At 41.8% G+C, this 14,080-nt stretch overlaps 1 long non-coding RNA gene across 1 annotated transcript; it reads right to left on the bottom strand.

Annotated features, from left to right (window-relative positions):
* Positions 1–791: 791 nt before the first annotated feature.
* LOC139166026 (uncharacterized) lies at positions 792–11,996 on the bottom strand. Its single transcript, XR_011558867.1, has 3 exons — positions 11,578–11,996; positions 3,827–3,963; positions 792–2,539 (listed from the first exon to the last, which is right to left on the bottom strand). It is a non-coding gene; the product is annotated as an uncharacterized lncRNA (long non-coding RNA).
* Positions 11,997–14,080: the final 2,084 nt, after the last annotated feature.

Consider the following 14,080-nt stretch of genomic DNA (forward strand, 5'->3'; position numbering starts at 1 on the left):
CTGAGGGTTTTGCTGCTCATGGAGGGGGGGTTGGCGGTGCCGATGCCAAATGCTTTCCCTCCGCGGTGGGGGGTGCAGGGCAGGCGCAGTCAGCCCCAGGAGACAAAGAGAGAATGAGAGAAAGGAAAGAGACAGAAAGGGAGGGAGAGAAAGAACAAGTGAGAGATAGAAAGGATAGAGAGAAAGGGAATGAGAGAAAGGAAAGAGAGAGAAAGGGAGGGAGAGAAGGAATGAGGGAAAAAGGGAGGAAGAGAGAGAATTGAGAAACATGAGAGAGAAAATGGGGAAAGACAGGAGAAGTACCCAGAAATGAGACAGTGGTATAAATTTCAGGAGGGATGATTGATGATTGACTGTACAGGTATTTATAAGGGGATGTTACATGGGATTGTATATATGAGGGGGTTATGTATGTATGTATGTATGTATGTATGTATGTATGTATGTATGTATGTATTTATTTATTTATTTATTTATTAGATTTGTGTCATTTTGGTTGGTGGTGTGCCCCAGAATTTTGTAAATGTAAAAAATGTGCCGCGGCTCAAAAAAGGTTGAAAATCACTGGTCTAGAGGACAGAAGGGAAAGTGGGGGCATGATCGAAATATTTAACCCTGCTGTTCTCCTCGCATTTACTATACACTTGTTACCCTCCTGGGTCCTTTTAGACCTGGAGTATAAAAAGGTTGGTTCTAGCTACTGGAATGGTCTTTTTGAATATCTTTTTCACTAATGTACTAACTTGAACATTTCTGAACGCAATGAAATGAAAATTGAAGTGAAAAAATTAATGCTTACATGTTTATTTTGCTCATAAAAGCATGCCCCCCATTTTTGTGCAATTTTGTTCATGCACAATTATTTCACATTACATATATATATAAGGCTTCCAATTTTCAATTTTTTAAAACCCTTTGCCATTTGCCTACTAATTTGAACATTTCTGAACACAATGAAATTGAAGTGAAAAAATTAATGCTTATTTCTTTATTTTGCTCATAAAAGTAAGCCCCCCCATTTTTGTGCAATTTTGTTCATTTTTATCTAGATTAGGCTGTAAAATCAGACTTTTTTTTTACCATCTTTGGCATTGGTATACTAAATTGAACATTTCTGAACACAATGAAATGAAAATTGTAATTAAAAAATTGATGCTTATTTTTTTTATTTTGCTCAGAAAAGGGCCTCTCTCCCCGGCTGTGTGCAATTATTTCACTTTGTATATAGATTAGCCTGCCAAATCAGAATTCTTGGACTATTTTGGGCATTGCCATACTAATTTGAATATTTCTGAACATAATGAAATGAAAAATGAAATGAAAAATTTGATGTTCTATTCCAAAAATTATATACTTGTGCTCCTCCAGGTCATATTTGACCTGGACTAAAAAAAGGTTGCTTTTAGCTACTGGAAGTGTTTTTCTTTAATACTTTTTTGCTAGTATACTAATTTCAACACTCCTGATCTCAAAAAAATGAAAAATGAAATGAAACAAATGGATTTTGCAGGCTAATCTATCTATAACAACAACAACAATAATAATATCATTTTTACAGAGGGGTTGAAACTCTCTTTGTAGCATTTTCTGCACTTTCAGGAGCTTCATCTTCCCTGAAGACTCTTTGAAAAATGAGCTTCATGCTCTCTCTGGTCTGAGCTCGTTTTTTTCTCCCCGCCAGATAGTAAATTATTGGGTTAACAGTGCTGTTTAGGCAAGCCCCTAGAATTAAGTAGCCGTATAATTCAGGAAATTCAGTCAAATGAATAAAGTAAGAAAAGTTAATGAACGCACAGATATATAATGGCAAAGTAAGAATAAGGAAACAGAGAAGAGTAATTAAGATCATCACTAACATTCGTCTACGTTTGATCTGTTTAGGTTGAGGGCATATTTTGACAAATAGGATCAGAGTAGAGACTGTAATCAATGGAAGGCAAAGCACGGAAGGAACAAAGGTATAGATATACTGCCAGGTACCAGATCCAAACTTGTATCGCATGATATTCTGAATTCCAACCAAGAGGACAGAAACAATCCAGAGGACAGTACAGACAGCTGGGGACAAATATTTTGGCCGGGAACAGCGATGCCAGATTGGGAAGAGGACACACACACACCGGTCAATGCTGATGGATGTCAGGAGAAAGAGACTGGTCATATACAGGATGTCAATGAATGAATCGATGATAAACAAGAGAAATTCTTTTGATTCAAAATCTATGAGAGAACAAATGCAACATATACTGAAAAATACAAGATTTCCAAAGTCAGCAATAGCTAAATTAAGAATCAATATGGTGAAAGGGTTCCTCTTAATCTGGAAGCCAAGTAGCCAGATAACTATTCCATTTAATGGGATTCCAATGCAGTTGATGATTACGGCTGTGATATTAACCACAAACATATTTTTGTGCTTAATCTAAATAATTGATAGAAGTGCTGTATCCTCAGATTTTTTGCTCTGGTACTTCAGGATGAAATCCACAGAGAGATTTTTGTAATGCAACAATAATCTCTGATTTTCGAATGGAAGTTCCTATCAGAAGAAAAGAAAGAAGAACAGATTCAACCATGTCCAGCCAACGAAGCAGTGGAAGTGATGTGCCAGTGCCTGGAGGCTGTTAGGCCATAAATTATGACTCAAACTCAACCCTGATAAGATGGCGTGGCTGTGGGTTTTGCCTCCCAGGGACAATTCCATCTGTCCATCCATCACCCTGGGGGGGGAATCATTGCAACATGGGCGTCCTCCTCGATCCACAGCTCACATTAGAGAAACATCTTTCAGCTGTGGCGAAGGGGGCGTTTGCCAAGGTTCTACTGGTGCACCAGTTGTGGCACTATTTGGACCGGGATTCACTTCTCACAGTCACTCATGCCCTCATCACTTCGAGGCTCGACTACTGTAACGCTCTCTACATGGGGCTACCTTTGAAAAGTGTTCGGAAACTTCAGATTGTGCAGAATGCAACTGCGAGAGCAATCATGGGCTTCCCTAAATATGCACATTTTACACCAACACTCCACAGTCTGCATTGGTTGCCAATCAGTTTCCAATCACAATTCAAAGGTTTGGTTATGACCTATAAAGCACTTCATGGGATCGGACCAGAATATCTCCGGCACCGCCTTCTGCCGCATGAATCCCAGCGACCAGTTAGGTCCCACAGAGTTGGCCTTCTCCAGGTCCCGTTGACAAAACAATGTCAATTGGCGGAACCCAGGGGAAAAGCCTTCTCTGTGGCGGCTCCAGTTCTCTGGAGCCAGCTCCCCCCCAGAGATCAGAATTGCCCCCACCCTCCTTGCCTTTTGTAAGCTCCTTAAAACTCACCTCTGTCGTCAGGCATGGGGGAACTGAGATATCCTTTCCCCCTAGGCCTATACAATTTATACATGGTATCTTTGTGTGTGTGCTTGTTTGGTTTTTAATAAGGTTTTTTTTAGTTATTTTAAATGTTAGATTTGTAATATGCTGTTTTTATTATTGTTGTTAGCCGCCCTGAGTCTATGGAGAGGGGCAGCATACAAATCTAATAAATAAATAAATAAATAAATAAATAAATAAATAAATAAATAAATAAATAAATAAATAAATAAATAAATAAATAAATAAATAAATAAATAAATAAATAAATAAATACATACATACATACATACATACATACATACATACATAAATACATAAATACATAAATACATAAATACATAAATATTAATCCATAGTTATCATATTATCATGTGTATCTCCTATAATAACCACAATAATAGCATCAATATGTGATGAAAGTCTCTTCTATAAACAATAAAGTGAGGCATAATTTACAGAAACACATACCGGACAAGTTGTCACTCGCATCAAGAAGAACCACACAAGATGTTGGAGTTTCTCGACATCTGGTGCCAAGTAGATTATAGGACTCAGAACTGTTGGCTAAGCAATCATGTCCAGCAACTGCAGGACTAATAGGAGAAAGGACAGAAAAGAAAGTAATAATATGATGAAGTTATTACCAGAATGTGCCCTTGAATGTAGTCCCAAAACATTTCAAGCTTCCCTTAAAACACCATCGACATTGACAAAATCACCATCAGTCAGTTACAAAAGACAAATTTACTTAGGAAAACCTGCACATTGTGACAATTCCTTTAACATCATCAAACCACCACTCTGTCCATATGTGTGTGCATGTGTGTTTTTTCGTAGATTTATATATATAGTTTAATAAATTATAGTGATAGTAAATTGGCCCAGGGTTCAGATTGGATTTGGTGGTTTTAGAGTTCTTCCCAAGGACCTGGGACAGACAGATATATGTATATAAACATGTGATACATACATACATACATACATACATACATACATACATATAAATATAGTTATATGATGGTCTTGGTATACAGTGGTCCCTCGATCATCGCGAGGGTTCCGTTCCAGGACCCCTCGCGATGATCGATTTGTCGCGAAGTAGCGGTGCGGAAGTAAAAACACCATCTGCGCATGCGCAGATGGTATTTTTATTTCCACCGCAGCAGCGAGGAGCCGAAGATTGGGTTTCCCCGCCGCCTCGCTGCTGCTGCTTGTCCGCGCGCGTGCCGCCCGCCCCCCCCCCCCCCCGCGCTGTTGCTGGGGCCGCTTCTCAGCTGAGAAGCAGCCCTGGGGTTTCCCCGTGCGCGCGCGCGCCGCCCGCCCCCCCCCGCGCTGTTGCTGGGGCCGCTTCTCAGCTGAGAAGCAGCCCTGGGGTTTCCCCGCGCGCGCGCGCGCGCCGCCCGCCCCCCCGCGCTGTTGCTGGGGCCGCTTCTCAGCTGAGAAGCGGCCCTGGGGTTTCCCCGCGCGCGCGCGCGCGCCGCCCACCCCCCCGCGCTGTTGCTGGGGCCGCTTCTCAGCTGAGAAGCGGCCCTGGGGTTTCCCCGCGCGCGCGCGCGCCGCCCGCCCCCCCGCGCTGTTGCTGGGGCCGCTTCTCAGCTGAGAAGCAGCCCTGGGGTTTCCCCACGCGCGCGCGCGCGCGCCCGCCCCCCCACGCTGTTGCTGGGGCCGCTTCTCAGGTGAGAAGCAGCCCTGGGGTTTCCCCACGCGCGCGCGCGCCGCCCGCCCCCCCGTGCTGTTGCTGGGGCCGCTTCTCAGCTGAGAAGCAGCCCTGGGGTTTCCCCGCGCGCGCGCGCGCGCCGCCCGCCCCCCCCCCGCGCTGTTGCTGGGGCCGCTTCTCAGCTGAGAAGCAGCCCTGGGGTTTCCCCACGCGCGCGCGCGCCGCCCGCCCCCCCCGCGCTGTTGCTGGGGCCGCTTCTCAGCTGAGAAGCAGCCCTGGGGTTTCCCCCGCGCGCGCGCGCGCCGCCCGCCCTCCCGCGCTGTTGCTGGGGCCGCTTCTCAGCTGAGAAGCGGCCCTGGGGTTTCCCCGCGCGCGCGCGCGCGCCGCCCGCCCCCCCGCGCTGTTGCTGGGGCCGCTTCTCAGGTGAGAAGCGGCCCTGGGGTTTCCCCGCGCGTGTGCCGCCCACCCGCCCACGCCATTGCTCGCGCCTTACCGGGGCAAGAGGGGGAAGACCCAGGGAAGCCTCTGCCCGGCGGGGAAACTCCACCATCTACGCATGCGTGGAAGGGCACGCATGCGCAGATGGTGGAGTTTACTTCCGGGTTGAAAACTCGCGATATAGCGTTTAGCGAAGATCGAGATCGCGAAACTCGAGGGACCACTGTATTCGGGTTTCTTCCAGTGTAGGATTTGGAAATTTCTGGCGACGTTTCGATGAGGTCCCACTCGTCATCTTGAGGCTGGTGTTTCTGTCCTTGTTCTAGGGCAAACACTGCGAGACCTAAGCTGCCTTCCTTCTATAAATACTGGTGTCTGGGTGTGGTTTGATGGCTCAGCAATTGCCTACTGTGTAGAAACTTCCTGGTGAGTCAACATCCTAAGAAACCTGAAAGACAACATCCAGCTAGAAAACCAGGGAGTTTATAAAATACCGTGTAAAATCTGCCCAGCCACATATATTGGACAAAATAACAGGAGAGTAAATGCACGTGTTGCAGAACATAAGAATGCATTAAGGAAAAAAGAAAGAAACCTCCTCCCTTTTCCAACACTTCAAAACTACAGGACATGAAATTGATTTTGACAGAACACTACAGCAAAAGAATAATCATGGAAGCCATCGAGATAGAAAAACATCCCCAAAATATGAACAAGCAGGATGATACCTCCCGCCTACCAGATATCTGGAAACCAGCCCTGAAACATATCCCAGCCATAGAAACCAGACTCAGAACACACATTGTAAAACAATCAAGTAGCCTGAAAGCTCCAACTACTCAGGATATCACGCCTAATCCACAACCATTAACTAATCAGCATACCTCAGTTAAATTAACGACCCCAGGTGTTACCCCAATGACTCACCAGGAAGTTTCTACACAGCAGGCAATTGCTGAGCCATCAAACCATACCCAACCACCAGTATTTATAGAAGGAAGGCAGCTCAGGTTTCTGGCGACGTTTCGACGAGGTCCCATTCGTCATCTTCAGGCTGGTGTTTCTGCCCTTGTTCTAGGGCAAACACTGCGAGACCTGAACTGCCTTCCTTCTATAAATACTGGTGGCTAGTTGTGGTTTGCTGAGCATATACACCCACTAAAACCCTCATTGTGTATTGGAATAAATAAATGAATGAATGAATGAATGAATGAATGAATGAATGAATGAATGAATGAATAAATAAATAAATAAATAAATAAATAAATAAATAAATAAATATGTGGGAAGCAATAATTTCCCATCCACTGCTATAAACTAGCTATCTAGAACCATGGAAGAAAAATATCAGAATCATGGGATCTTTACTAAAACTGCTTAGCCATTGAGGTCTCTTTTACAGAGCTATAGCTCAGGGGTAATGCAGAGACCTTTACTACGAAATCAGAGGTGCTTCTGTCCTTGTTCTAGGGCGAACACAGCGAGACCTGAGCTGCCTTCCTTCTATAAATACTGGGGGCTGGATGTGGTTTGATGGCTCAGCAATTGCCTGCTGTGTAGAAACTTCCTGGTGAGTCAGTGGGGTGACACCTGGGGTCGTTGATTTAACAGAGGTATGCTGATTAGTTAATGATTGTGGATTAGGGGTGATATCCTGAGTAGTTGGAGCTTGCAGGCTACTTGGTTGTTTTGCAATGTGTGTTCTGAGTCTGGTTTCAGTTTCTATGGCTGGGATACGTTTGTTAATGAGGGCTGGTTTCCAGATGTCTGGTAGGCGGGAGGTATCCTTCTGCTTGTTCATATTTTGGGGATGTTTTTCTATCTCAATGGCTTCCATGATTATTCTTTTGCTGTATAATCATGCTGTATAATCATGGAAGCCATGTTCCTTATAAATAGTGGTGGGGGTGTAGATTTGGTTTGAATGTAGCAAGTAGATTGGGTGGCTATGTTTTAATGATTTGATTGGTTGGTGGAATCACATTTAGTTGAAGGATTGACATGGTGATGATTATGATATGTTTTTTTGTTTAAGGCTGGTTTCCAAATTTCTGGGAGGCGGGACGTGTCATCACATTTATTCATGCTGAGGGGGTGTTTTTCTATCTCTATGGCTTCCATGATTATTCTTTTATATACGTGTTCTGTTTTGGAAAGTAATTTAGTTTTTTCAAAGTCAATTTCATGTCCTGTTTTTTTAATGTGCTGGACAAGGGAGGAAGTTTTTTCTTCCTTTTTACTGCATTTTTATGTTCTGCAATGCGTGCGTTTATTCTTCGATTGGTTTATCCAATGTATGTGACTGCACATGTTTTGCATGGTATTTCATAGATTCCTTGGTTTTCGAGTTTGATTTTGTCTTTTGGGTTTCTTAGGATGTTGGATATTTTCTGATTAGTGACAAATGAAGTTTTGATATTATGTTTGTGGAGAATTTTACTAATTTTACTAATTTTACTATTAGTAAAATTCTCCACAAACATAATATCAAAACTTTATTTGTCACTAATCAGAAAATAACAAAAGATTTTTGATAACAAAATCGTAATCAAAATCCTAAGAGAAATTATGACTAATTTTAAGCGTGTGAGAGCTTGGGATAACCAGTTTAGTCTGTGAGTTCTAATCGCACCCCAAACACCAAAATCAGCTGGGTAACATTGCTCCAGTCACCTTCTCACAACCCAACCCAACCCAAATAACTAAATCAATTAAATTAAAAACTGAATAACAAACTGGGAGTGAGATTTTACATTTAGCCATAGAGTTCTGTGGTGTTAACTGAGACCCTCTTAATAATCCCCCAAGTCCTATTCTGAACTAAAGAAATCAAAATGTATTTGAAAATAACATTTACCACCATTCAAGTGCTACTTTTACTACTGACATACCTGTGGAGCAGAGGTCTTCAAACTTAGCAACTTTAAGGCATGTGGACTTCAACTCCCAGAATTCTCCAGCCAGCTATTGTTGGCTGGAGAATTCTGGGAGTTGAAGTCCACAAGTCTTAAAGTTGCCAAGTTTGAAGACCTTGGCTGTGGAGGATAGAAAGAATCTCCAGGAGAAACAAGCAGTTCTCTATCGAAATCTAACAATCAGATGAAGTTCCTGTTGACTGTCAATTCAAGCAATGAAAATTGGAACAGAGAATTTATGTGGCCCAAGCCACAAAGTTATGTAGCAAAACAACCTTAGAGAACTTGCGTAATGGTTTTCTCTGAATTTTACAAGTTAAACTGTTCATTTGCAAAACAGACTTACAACTGGAAGCCAACCTGGGTCCATCCAAAAGAGATCATGCCAAACAAATCTTATTTTATTCTTTGGCAAACTGACTAAGTTAGTGGCTCGTTGAAATGCTATGAACATAGTAGACTTAAATTACAGAAAAGCATTTGATGAAATAGACCACAACCTAGTCCTTGGCAAGCTAGAAACATGTGAGATAGACAGCACCATCACTGGAAGAGTTTGCAACTGGCTGACAAATTGTACTGAATGTGTACTCAATGGAACTCCATCCACATGGAGTGGGATACGCCAAGATTCAGTTTTGGGCCCATCAAAAAAGCTAATGCAATCTTAGGCTACATTAATAGAATTATAGCATCAAGACCACATGAAGTTTTATTGCTGCTTTTCAAATCCTGAACATGACCATGTTTGGAATATGGCATGCAGTTCTGTTCACAACATTTGTTTGTTTGTTTGTTTGTTTGTTTGTTTGTTTGTTCGTTCATTTATTTATTTGACTTTTATGCTGCCTCTTTCCGAGGACTCGGGGTGGTTTATGTATCACATCTTAAATCCATTTGTTTGTTTGTTTGTTTGTTTGTTTGTTTGTTTGTTTGTTTGTTTGTTTGATTTTTTTTTTATGCCACCCTTCTCCTTAGACTCAGGGCAGGTTACAACATGTTAGCAATAGCACTTTTTAACAGAGCCAGCATATTGCCCCCACAATCCGGGTCCTCATTAATTAAATATAAAATCTAAAAAAAACCCAAAAATATATATAAAAACAGGCATTCCCAATCAATCAACTTTGTCTCAACAAATTCAACTCATATAAAAATATGTCAAACCTTTGGATGGAGTACATAGAAGATCAACAAGAATGATTAAGGACTGGAGACTAAAACATATGAAGAATATTTATAGGCATTGGGTATGTCTAGTCTAATGAAAAAAATGGACTAGAGAAGACATGATTGTACTATTCCAATATTTGAACGGCTCTTAGAAAAATATGGGGGGGTCAAACTATTTTTCCTGCCTAAATTGAGGAGACACAAGTTCCACCTTCACCCATGAAAGCTCATTGATCAGCAAGATTAATATCAGCAGCATAGTTCCCTCTAAGCTGAGCAGTGAGCAATCGCTCACTTAAAAATCATCATCAACTCAGAGTTTTCCAAACCTGCCCAGAAGCCGAGAGGGAAAGAGTGAGAGGGAAGGAGAGAGAGAGGAAGAGAGGAAGAGAGAGAAACAGATAGAAAAAAGAGAGGAAGGAAAAGAGAAAGAAAAAGAATGGGAGCAAGGAAGAGAGAAAGAAAATCAAAATCTATTTTGAAACTAGCTCAACTATTTAAGTGGCATTTTGATATTGGTAGAGTTGCCCTATTAGGAGCTCACTGTTATAGACACACAGTACAGTATTTTATTTTGAAATTCTCTGAGGCAAAACAGGGTGGGTTTTTTATTTGTTTGTTTATTTATTTATTTATGTTTATGTTTATGTTTATTTAGATTTGTATGCCGCCCCTCTCCGCAGACTTGGGGCGGCTCACAACAAAGTACAAAAGACAATTTACAACAAATCTAAATTTCTACTAAAAACATTTTAAAAACCCCATTTTCTAAACACACATACATACATACATACCATTCATAAATTGTATATGCCCGGGGGAGATGTCTCAGTTCCCCCATGCCTGACGACACAGGTGGGTCTTAAGAAGCTTGCGAAAGGCAAGGAGAGTAGGGGCAGTTCTAATCTCCGGGGGCAGTTGTTTCCAGAGGGTCAGGGCCGCCACAGAGAAGGCTCTTCCCCTGGGGCCCGCCAACTGACATTGTTTAGTTGACGGGACCCGGAGAAGGCCCACTCTGTGGGACCTAATCGGTCGCTGGGATTATTTATTTATTTATTATTTCTGTGCCGCCCAGTCCCAAAGGGACTGCCGCTCAGACACTATACTTTTCCGCCCACCCCCCAAAAAAATTAGAGGGAACACTGATCAGCAGGGTACTCCAAAAAAATCCTCCAGACATGAATACTAATATTATCTTTATTGTGAGTTTGCAGGAACATAATCTTTTTAAGTCTGAAAGCTCTTTTCCTTTTCTTTACTTTTACTTTCTAGAAGACTACTGAGGGTCTTTCTGAGATACTGTGACCCACTCCCCTTTTCAAACGACCAACAATGCAATAACTATAACAAAAGAATCTCCAACATAATCGCCTAAAGCACAAGATGATGAAGGAAAAGACAATTAATACTCTGCTAAACAAATAATTCTCTCACAACTTCTAAACCATTCACTAAGGCTGCATTACTATTACTACTAGTTCTTCTCATCATTCCTATCACCCATCTTCTCCCACTCATGACTATATGATTGTAACTTGTTGCTTATATCCTTATGAATTATATTAATGTTGATTGTTTTCTGATTGCTAATTTGAACCCTATGACAATCATTAAGTGTTGTATCTCATGATTCTTGGCAATGTATATTTTTTTATGTACACTGAGAGCATAGGCACTAAACATATATTTCTTTGTATGTCCAATCACACTTGGCCAATAAAGAATTCTATTCTATTCTGCTCCACTGCACTGCACTGCACTCCATTCCATTCCACTCCATTTCATTCTATTCTATTAGAACGAGAATAGACCTCCTAAAATACACATATTAAGATTTATTGGAATCAGGCAGGAGAAGACTCATGCAAAAATAATTGGAAAAATAATTGCTTCTGAACTGAGTTCCATTGTTGGTCAGAGGATCCTGTGTGATTAGTTGATCCCATCCTGATGGTTCCCAAGTCCTACCCTCACCCCCAAAAGGTGTTCTTTGAAAGAAACAGTTACAAAACCCAAAGCATTACCTGATGATGCTAAGAATCTCCAAACAGGACCAGCAGGTCTTTCTTGGAATATAAGGATGAGGTCTTTTTCAATGACTCCCCTTGGCCTCCACTTGATGCAGTAGGTTCCTTCTTCAGAGAAAGGGGAATTGAGAAGAACCTCATAGCTGCAAACCTTCCTAGCAGCAAAAAAACAACTTGTGTCATATCCATATCTGATTTTTGCAATTTAAAGTATAATCACACACAAGATCAAAGGAAGTGCTTGAAGATACCATCATACCAAAAGCGATAGGAGTTTGAAGGCCATGAATTGAGATTTGGTTAACATGGTGATTTATGATATGATAAATTAAAGTTAATATAATGTTTATGAATCTTTTTATTAGATGTGCCATACTTAGAGTTTGAATAAATATAAAACAAGGTTATTTCCTAAATTGCCCTTAGTGGTGTCATCACAAGAAGCTTTTTTTAAGAATACCTGGCCGTTGCTTCACTCCCCGTCCCATTTTGCAGCAGGGCCAGGGAGACATGACCTCCGGAGTAGCCGCCATCTTTTGGGGCTGAGATCTCGCGAGATTTCATGAGATCTCAGCCATTTCCTGGTGCATCGGCCATGGCCGATGACATCGTCGAGGGCGGAGCCTGCCAGCCCTATAAAAAGGGCTGTGCAGGCTTGGGGCCTCCTTTTCGCCCCACGACGACAGAGCGAACACCCACCCGCCCTCCCTATCTTTCAGTGTGCCACTGTGGGTCACCCTTAGGGGGCCGAATAGGAATTTTTGGTGGTCTCGGTATTTTCTGCAACCGTTTTTTCACCTATTCCACACTGCGGCGACGGACATGCGGTTAGGGGGTGCTTCGCACCCAGCTTAGGCTAATTGGCTTACCTTTGGTCATTTGGGTAGGCAGGTTAGGGGCGGAAAACTGGGTGGTGTTTAGCAACTGCGTATTCTCCGCTGGGCATCTTTGGGGATGACAAGTTCTCTCCAAAGGCTTGTGGTGGCTAGCCGGCCTGAGCAATTGGGGGGAACCTGTCTTTGGGTCCCGCCCATTTCTTTCCCCTTGTAGGGGTTAGACGGCGAGACCTCCCACATGCAGGTGCATGGCAGAGACCCAGGTGAGGGCGGGGCCCTTCACCTGGGTCAGCATGGAGCTACGCCCATAAGTTGCCCCGGAAGACACAGACACCGGTCAATATTGATGGCTGTCAGAAGAGAGTATTGATATACATGATGTGAATGAGCCAATCTATGATGTGAATGAAAACAATGGTAAAATGGGTATTTAATGGTAACATAGGGGCTATAAAATAATAAATGCAAAGTATAGCCAAAAATAGAAGAACTCCAAAGTCAGCAATAGCTAAATTAAGAATGAACAAAGTGAAAGGGTTCCTCTTAATCTGGAAGCCAAGGAGCCAGATCACAATTTCATTTAATGGGACGCCAATACAGCAGCTCATTGAGGATATGATAACAAGAGCAGACACCTTTTTGTGCTCAATCTAAATAATTGATAGACATGGTGAATACTCAAAATACTCTGCTCTAGTACTTCACACTGAAATCCACAAAAGACTTTTGTAATGCAGCAATACTCTCTGATTTTTAAATGGAAGTTCCTATTAGATGAAAAGAAAGAATAGCAGATTGAATCATTCCTCCATAATTATCATATTGTCATGCCTAGCTAATTTAACAACAACAACAATAATAATATCATTAGATGCAGAGGGTCTCTTCTATAAAAAATAAAGTAGGGCATAACTTACAGAAACTCATAATGGACAAGTTGTCATTAGCATCAAGTAGAATCTTGGAGTTTCTCAACATCTGGTGCCAAGTAAATTATAGGACTCAAAACTGTTGGCTAAGCAATCATGTCCAGCAACTGCAGGACTAATGGAAGAAATAACAGAAAATAAAGTAATAAAATGAAAAAGTTATTACCAGAAGTAATAGGTGCTCTTGAATGTAGTCTGAAAACATTTGAAGCTGGCAGAATGACTGGCCAGGAACAGTAAATGAAAATATGTCACCAAATTCATCTCCTGTAAATGGAATCCACCTTATTGACCGGTTTTACAAGTGTATCCCAAGTCCAGTGAGGTGGAGATGTTAAGATACAGTATGGAAGAGTGAGGAGACACAAGATCCACCTTCACCCATGAAAGCTCGTTGATCAGCAAGATTAATATCAGCAGGGTACTCCAAACAAAAAGCCCAAGACATGAATATTAATATTATCTTTATTGTGATTTTGGAATAACAGAATGTTTCAAAGCTCTTTTCCCTTGTTTTACTTTCTAGAAAACTAGAGAATTTTATCTAAATTAAACTAGAGACTTTTATTTATATGTTTCTAGAAAACATATGACTTTTATCCCTGAGCTGTATAAGGGACCTCAACTGCAAAACAGTTTTATTGAAGGTCCCATAATTATGATATTTTTCTGGCATAGTTCTAGACAGCTAGTTTATAGCAGTGGATGGAAAATTTTTGCTTCCCACATCTTCAA

This window comes from Erythrolamprus reginae, chromosome 3, assembly GCF_031021105.1.
Source record: "Erythrolamprus reginae isolate rEryReg1 chromosome 3, rEryReg1.hap1, whole genome shotgun sequence".
NCBI classification, from domain to species: Eukaryota; Metazoa; Chordata; class Lepidosauria; order Squamata; family Dipsadidae; genus Erythrolamprus; species Erythrolamprus reginae.